Source organism: Melospiza melodia, chromosome 4 (genome assembly GCF_035770615.1).
Source record: "Melospiza melodia melodia isolate bMelMel2 chromosome 4, bMelMel2.pri, whole genome shotgun sequence".
NCBI lineage: Eukaryota > Metazoa > Chordata > Aves > Passeriformes > Passerellidae > Melospiza > Melospiza melodia.
This window is the reverse complement of record NC_086197.1, coordinates 2,226,231-2,233,994: the sequence shown is the minus strand read 5'-3', so window position 1 is coordinate 2,233,994 and position 7,764 is coordinate 2,226,231.

The following is a 7,764-nucleotide window of genomic DNA, read 5'->3' as shown; positions in this document are numbered from 1 at the left end:
TCCTTTGACACCTGCATGAGTTTGGAACACTTCCATTTTACCTCGCTTTATGCCAGATCTCAAATTTCTCTTTCATTTTTTAAAATTTATTTTGTCTATTTTCACATTTTGGGTGGGTTTTGCAACTCAAAGAACTTCAGCCTGGGACTGCAGGAGCCTCCCTGATTTCAGTGAGGGGTTGTGTGGTCCCCGGGAGGGGAGGGGTGAGAAGAACAGCTCAGGGTTGGATGAGTGCTCTGATCCCTGTGCTACCACCACAGGAGGCCACTCCTTCCTGTGACAGGGGTTCAGACAGTGAGCTGTGTTATCTCTGTGTGTATTGGATAGAAAAAGGGTGACAAAATCAGATTTTTTGAAGCGGGGGACAGGGCTTGCCTCATTCTGGCTGAGAACAGGGGTGGTGAGCAGCTCTGCTGGGGTAAAGAGGCTTCTGAGTTGCAGAATGAAAACTTTCTACCTCAATGTATGGTTATTGGTGAAAATGTTGGCGTTTAGAGAGCCTGCAGGTGTAGCCATGATATTTTCTGAAAAATCCCTTTGCCAGGATTTTTCTCTTGAGAAGCTGAGAGGCCTCAGAGGAAAAGATAAACAATAATTACCTGCTGCTGTGGAATGCAACAGGTGCATCTTTGATTGGTCCATGTTGGTTGCTTTTAATTAATGGCCAATCACAGTCAGCTGTCTCAGACTATTTGGTCAGTCACAAGATTTTATTATCATTCCATTCCTTTCTATTCCTTTCTAGCCTTCTGATAAAATCCTTTCTTCTATTCTTTTAGTGTAGTTTTAAGATATAATTTTCTTATAATATATATCATAAAATAATAAATCAGCCTTCTGAAACATGGAGTCAAGATTCTCATCTCTTCCCTCATCCTGGGACCCCTGTGACCACCACCACATGCAGGGATTAAAAAAAAAAAAAAAAAAAAAAAGAATTTTGCTGCATTCCCAAGATCCATTATCATGGACACCTTCCAGAGGAGAGAGCTGGACCCAGATTTCCAGGTGTGTGCCAGCCCAGCTGCTCCCTTTGCTGGGGACACTTCAGTAAATCTGATGACAGTTTAGTAACTCACCTGTTGGCTGTTGCCTTGAATGTTGTTCTATCACAGTGTGTAAAAACAAAAAAATGAAGAATTCGGCTAAGAAGAGATCATAATTTTAAAATATTTGTGTTCCTTGATAACAGCAGTGGTAAGAAAGGCTCTCTCAGGTCAGACAGACATTCCTGTGATCCTTGGTGGCTCCAGGCTCCTCTCTGTATTCCCTGCTCTCTCCCAGCTCAGGGAGAGCTGAGCACGTGGAGAAACTGTGGAAAGCAGGAACCCAAACAAGGGAAAATAATCTCAGGATTTTGTTTCCCTTCTGCAGCATGTTGATTTATATTTCCAGCTGTGGTGGGAATAAAGTTCTCATAGATATTCCAGCCCTTTCTTATTCCATGGAAGCAGGGGAGCATTAACTTTGAAAAATTACACTGAGGAGTATCTCTACCCTCATAGCTTTTCCTGCAACTTCTGTACTCACTGAACTAAACCCACTTCAGGCAAACAGCTTCTTGCTGAAGAGGCTGCAGCATTTTGCAAAGCCCCCAAAATTTACTGAACTCATAACGACCACAGCTGCTTGCCGAGACTGTGATTGAGAGACCGAGATGTTCATAACCCCAGGCTACAAACTTATTGCTTCTTCCCTTGGAAAAATGAAACTGAGGCTGTGTTTGTGTCCTCTGGTTCCTTCCTACCTCGGTGTGAGAAGCACACAGCAGAGGCTGTGCTCTGTGCTGCACTTCTCAACTCCTCTTGTCTGCCTGAATCCATGGCTGCCCCGTTCAATGCCATGAGCACGGCTGGGTGGGACCACTCTGCTCCCTGGGACAGTGATCCATGAGGGAATCTCGCTACGATACAGAGAATTTCAGGAGAGCACAAATCCAGCAGGGATATTTGTTGTTGCCACGTTCCAGGTCTTGCTGCCAATACAGAGAATTTCAGGAGAGCACAAATCCAGCATGGGTATTTGTTGTTATCACATTCCAGGTTCTCTAGCACCAACAGAAGAAAGATGTTGACCTCATTTTCACGAGGGTGTCACAAGCACAGGGACAGAAGAAGAAGGTGGAGAGGTTTGGAGATCTTCTGCCACAGTGGCACCAAATCACAGAATCATGGAATGGTTTGGAAGGGACCTCAAAGTCCATCCAGTGCCACCCCTGCCATGGGCAGAGACACCTTCCACCATCCCAGGGCGCTCCAAGACCTGTCCAGCCTGGCCTTGGACATTGGGGCAGCCACAGTTCTCTGGGAATCCCAGCTCAGCCAGGAATTTCCTCCCAATGTCTCATCCACCCCTGCCATAGGCAGAGTCATCTTCCACCATCCCAAGCTGCTCCAAGCCCCATCCAGCCTGGCTTTGGACACCTCCAGGGATCCAGCTTCTCTGGCAATTCCAGCCCAACCAGGAATTCCCAATTCCCAATATCCCCTCCATCCCCGCCCTCTGGCAGAGTAAATCCATCCCCCCTTGTTCTAACACTCCATACCCCTGCCCAAAGTCCCTCTCCAGTTTTCTTGCAGGCCCAGGAGATGGCTGAAGGGCTGAGGAAGGTAAAACAGGACACATGGGACACAATTTCAGTCAGAAGAACAATTTCTGTTGGGACAGGGTATGGTGGTGTGAGCAGCCCATCAGCAGATCTTTCTCAGTGACAATTTCACTGCATCACCTAAATGATGAAAGAAGTAAGAAAAAGTCATCACATGTTCACTTTAAGAGCAATGAAACCAACGTGGGTTCCACAATTTCCATTTCAGCCTTCACTGAGGTGTATTTTATTATGCTGCTTAATTATGCTACATAAATCTCCACTATGCTACAGTTAAAATGTGGCCTCTGCCCTGATGAGTTTATAATTCAAATAGATGAGGTACATGAGTTGAGGAGAAAGATCTAACACAGGAACCAGCAGCACGGTGATTTGCAAATTTAGGTTGTGCCACTACAATTTTAAAAATATGAGTGCTGTTTAGTGGAAGACATCAGGAAAATGTGAAGATGAAGGAAGAGGGGACACAGTGGGAAGCAGGAGGTGATTTGGGGAAGGGTGGGGAGTGGAGGGTGGCAGTGAAGGGGTGATGAAGGCAGCAAAAGGAGCAGCTGAATGTCCTTCAGTGCCCGGTCACCTCCAGCACCTGCTCGGACAGACACCTCTCAGTTTGTGGGAAATACCTGTTACTTGTGCTGATCTAATTTTCCACCAGACCCCTGCAGCTGGGTACTCCTTGAAATGTTTTTCTTCCCCAAACCCATAAAGATCACGAGAAAAAAAAAATGATATTACATAGTAGGAGTTGCCTTTCCTGAAGGGGAATTGTTGCACAGCACCAGCAGCCACAGCAATGCCGTTTTTGATGCAGAGATGAGGAGACCTTTTAGTTCATTTTATCACATTACATTTCATTTTATAGATGTACAGCAGCTAACGCTTCCTTTCTTGCTGAGCATTTACTACTGCCTGAGCAGATTTTCAATGGGAATCACAAAACCTCTGCTGAATCATTTGGATACACCACCACCTCTAGGAACTTTTCAGGTGTGCTGACAGCTTAAATTCCTGCAGTTCCAAGTGAATCTCACGAGAGACTCATCTTTCTTGTGTTCCAAAGGTCATGTGGACCTCAAAGGTCACCTCTGCTCCACTGACATCTTTAAAGCACTGTTAGATATTTTGGTGATTGAAAGATTATGGGTAAAACAACCCAAATTCTCCCACTCTGAAATGTCTCCAGCCCTGCAGTGGTGAAGGAGTCGTGGGGTTCATCTGCAAGGATCCGTCTTGCTGATTTTGTCCTTCTTGCTGACAGAAAAAATTGAAGACATCAGTCTTCAGCCTTATTCGGTGCCCACAGAACGCTGCTGTGCAATAAAGTTGATTTAAGTCTGTTCCTGTAGATTTGGTGCTTCACTTGGCCCTTTATCACAAGGCTTTCAGAGCCTGCAGCTCTCTGAGCATCCTCACCCTGCCCACAAACCCTTCACACCACCAAATATTTGGGAATTGCCATCACTGACCTCTTGTAGATTGGTTGCTGCTCAACAGGTTCCAGGTTGAGGATGCCTGATGGGTTTGTCCAGAAATTTTAGATTTGCCCAGCCTGAGGGTCAGGGCAGTTCAGGGTTCATCTTCCCCAACAAACTGGAATAATTCCAACATGATGCATTGTAAAGTTTTTGGGCAAGGGGAAACTCAAACCCTTCTCCATCACCTAAGCTGCAGAGCTGAGTCTGGGCACATAAAATCATGGAATTGTTAAGGTTGGAAAAGATCTTTGAGAGCATCAAGTCCATCTGTCAATCCAGCACCACCATTTCCCCATTAAACCATGCCCTCAAGTGCCCCATCCTCACATTTTTTGAACCTTTCCAGGGATGTTCACTCCACCACTGCCCTGGGCAGCCTGCTCTAATTCTTTACAACCTTTCCCAAGAAAAAAAATTCCTAATATCCAATATAAACATCCCCTGGCACAACTTGAGGCTGTTTCCTCTCATCCTGACCTCACACTGTCTCAGGCATGGCAAGGAGAGGGATCACAACAATGGTCAGGGTGAATTTAACTGGCACCATCAAAAGCAAAGCCAAAAACCATCAGCCACATGTGACAGACACAGGGTCATTGAAGCTCAGGGTGGGATATTACAGCACAGAAGGTCTAAAGGACTTTTTCTTCAAGAAACTAGCAAAAATAAACCCTTTTTTCTGCCTAAGTTTTATTTTTTAGTGAAGATGGAAGTGAAGAAGGTGCTGGTCAAACAGTGGCTCAGATTTCTAACAGCAGTGTGGGAAGGCCTTTCAAAGGCACCTCTCATTCTCTGTAAAATCACAGAATCATTTGGGTTGGGAAAGACCTCTAAAACCATGGAGTCCAACCTGTGACTGATCCCCACTCAGAGCACTGAGTGCCACCTCCAGGGATGGGCACTCCAAACCTCCCTGAGCACTCATTCTCCAATGCTTGGCAACCCTTTCCATGAAAAAATTCCTCCTGATGTCCGAACTGAATGTTCCATGGTGCAGCTTGAGGCTGTTTCCTCTCATCCCATCACTTGTTCCCTGGGAGCAGAACCTGACCAGGCATTTGGTGTTTTGAATATCCATCAAAATTCCTCTGCTGAGCTGCAGATTGAGCACAGATCACTCCAGTTTCTCCCCCTCTTGGCAGCAAATCCTTGAGATTGTCAGGTAAGTGGGGACTGCTGTGTGCTTGATTTTAGCATGCCTGGGCCACAGCTCCTCCTGTGAAACGGGGGTTGTGGTGCCTGTCAGTGATAGATTTACTTTGTCAAAATCTCTCTAGAAGTACAACAACCATCGTATTACCCTGCTCTGATATCACCTCGGAGCAAATTAAATTTGAGGCCAGCAGGACTGTTCAGCTGCTGCATCTTGTGCCCCATTTTCTGCAAGACAAGCCTTGAAATTGGCTGGCTGATGTCTCATTTCAGGAGGATTGATACCAGCGCCGCTTCCCTTGGAAATACAACAGCGTTTCACTCACTTCACTTCAAGTTCTTGTTGCTTCTCTTGCCTGGAGCTTCTACTTACACAAAGCAGAAAATATCCAAAGTTGCATGAAATATTTCTGTGAGCACTGGAATTTCTGAAGCCTTATCTCCAGCATTTGTGGGGCTCAGCTGGCTGTGGTTTCATAAGGTGGAGCTCTGATCTGAGGGTTTTTCCTGGGGTTGGGGCATCCATTAACTCTTCCTCCCTAATTTATTTGCTGGGACAGATGATCCGAGTGGTTCCAACTCAGTGCCAGCAGGACTTCTGGGACTTTCTTTTCTATCCAGCCACCTGTTTTCCCCCCAGACTGTAGGAATTGAGGCTTGGATATCACCCAAGGCAAGAGCTGATGCCCAACAAATCTTCAAGTCATGAGGAACTTAATGGAGCTGGGTTAAAATAAGTTTTTGGGTAGGATCTAAAAACTTTACAGAAGCAGGGAGAAAACCATAATTAACGTGGGAGAGTTGGAATGGCAGTGTTGTTTTCTATGTTTCTTTATACCCAAGGTTTTTCATGGTTCCAAAGGAAGATTAAGACTTAAGGATTTTAATTTCAAGAAGCCAACAAACAGCCTGCACCCGCTCACCTGAGGACTTGGAAAATGCCTCTGGACAATTGTAAAAACAGCATTCCCTTAGTGAGGGTAAGTAAAATAAAGGGAGAAAAATAAACCAAATAACTGGATTTTTTTTTTTTTTTTATGATTCAGAAAAGGAGAACATTCTCTCTTACAGCATTTTACCTGCCTGTGAAAAGCAACGCCTCCCACCTGCTCTGCTTTCCTTCAGGGACTGCATTACCAGAGGTTTTGTGGATCTGACATTGGAAAAGCAGCAGCATTTTTCCACTTAACTTAATCTTAGCTATTATTTTTCTGCAGCAGCAGAAAACAGCGCAAGGTGGGAAATGTCAGGAGGCAAAAAACAATAAGGAGACATTTGAATTATATCTCTGCCTTGATTCCCAGCATTGAGCCAGGCAACTTCTTCTCCTGCCCCGGGAGTTTCTCCTTATTCACAGAGACAAAAAGAATTGATGGCAGCTATGTGCTGGAAAGAGAAACTGTGCAGAAATTCCAAAAAACAACATAAACCAGCTTTAGTTCACACTTATTTAATGATAAATAGGAATAACAAGGTCGTCCAGATGTGTGACTAATCCTAGAACCAAATCCTGATGTTTCAGCACACTTGTACTCAATTCTTTACTCAGGCAGAGTTTGGTAAAGCTTGATAAGAAAACCAGAATTATTTGGAAGAAGAGAGTGGCCGGAACCTGATTCTTTACCCATGCACCAATTTCAGCTTAATGCAGCTGATGTGGGAGTGACCAGCTCTGTAAGAAGGGTAAAATCGATTTTGTTAAACTGACTGAGAGATGCCAACAGGATTAGGCTCACTCTCTGCAGGCAGAACTGCTCCTGCAGCTTAGATGGAAATTCTGGCTTTCACTCTGCTCCCATCTACACTGCTGGAAGTCAAAGGGGATTTCTTTATAACCAATATTAAGGCATTACACACAAGGCAATTGCACCTGTAAGAAGGTGGTGTGGGCTGAACCCTTTGGGCTGGCATTTTCACTAATGTTTGAAATGAAATAATAAAGCATTTGTGGTATTTTTTTCAAATGTTAAAGCTGTGGTTGAGAGCCCTAAATCTCTTAGGTTTAGGAATTCCCAGGAAACAGAAAATATCAGGGGATAAACTGTGGAAAGGGATTTCAGGTAAAATTACCTCAGGAAAAGAGGGAAGAAACCCTTAGTGTCACACAGTCACATGGGGAACAGAACTCTGGCCAGTGGACTTGGTAAAACACTTCCCACAATGCCTCAGGTTTCAGCTTTTATATTTTTCCCATTCTGTGCTGCTTTAGTGTGTGGGTCTGGGCTTCACATTGTGGGATGGTGAGAGCAGGGAGACAAAACAATTGCTGCTCCAGCTGGGCACCAAGGACAAATGCCCCAAATCTCAGTCCAGGAGCACAAACCCCGTGGGCTGGAGAGAGAAAAACAAGCAGGGTGGGACTGCCTGGGCTAAAGCTGCAATGGGACAATGAACTGCAAGGTGCAAATGGAGCAGAGCTGATCCCAGGGACAGACCCCGGCAGCGCTCGTGCATTTTGGGGCCGTTTTGGTTCATCTTGGGTGCAGCCCTGGCTGGGCTCTGGTGCTGCCCAAGGTGCACCCATGGATC